The sequence below is a fragment of the Nannospalax galili genome, unplaced genomic scaffold (assembly GCF_000622305.1).
Source record: "Nannospalax galili isolate Female #2095 unplaced genomic scaffold, S.galili_v1.0 scaffold132, whole genome shotgun sequence".
In the NCBI taxonomy this organism is placed as follows: domain Eukaryota; kingdom Metazoa; phylum Chordata; class Mammalia; order Rodentia; family Spalacidae; genus Nannospalax; species Nannospalax galili.
In genome coordinates this window covers 2,641,745-2,642,148 of record NW_008332644.1, presented here as the reverse complement: position 1 = coordinate 2,642,148, position 404 = coordinate 2,641,745, and positions in this window count along the sequence as shown.

Genomic DNA, 404 nt, shown 5'->3' with positions numbered 1-404 from the left:
GTTTTAAAAACAACTACAAAAAATAAAAATTGGGGAGTTATATCCCCAGACACCAAGTAATCTTTTACATCATACTCTTTTCATCTTAAACTTTTTGAATTTGGATAAAAATGACCACTCTGCAGCAGATAGAATGTGGCACCCTCAGTCACAGGATACCTATGCCCAAGTCAGGTGGAAGGATCCTTTAACTGGACAATGGAATGGCGCCAACCCTGTATTGATATGGGGAAGAGGGCACGTTTGTGTTTTTCCACAGGACGCAGATGGAGCCAGGTGGCTGCCAGAAGGGCTGGTGAGGTTCGCCAGACGAGTGCCAAAGAAAAAGTAGAAAAGAATGATGAGGCAACAAACGTGGCTGATGATGATGTTCCCGCAAGTGATCTTGGCTGAGTTATGCTGGA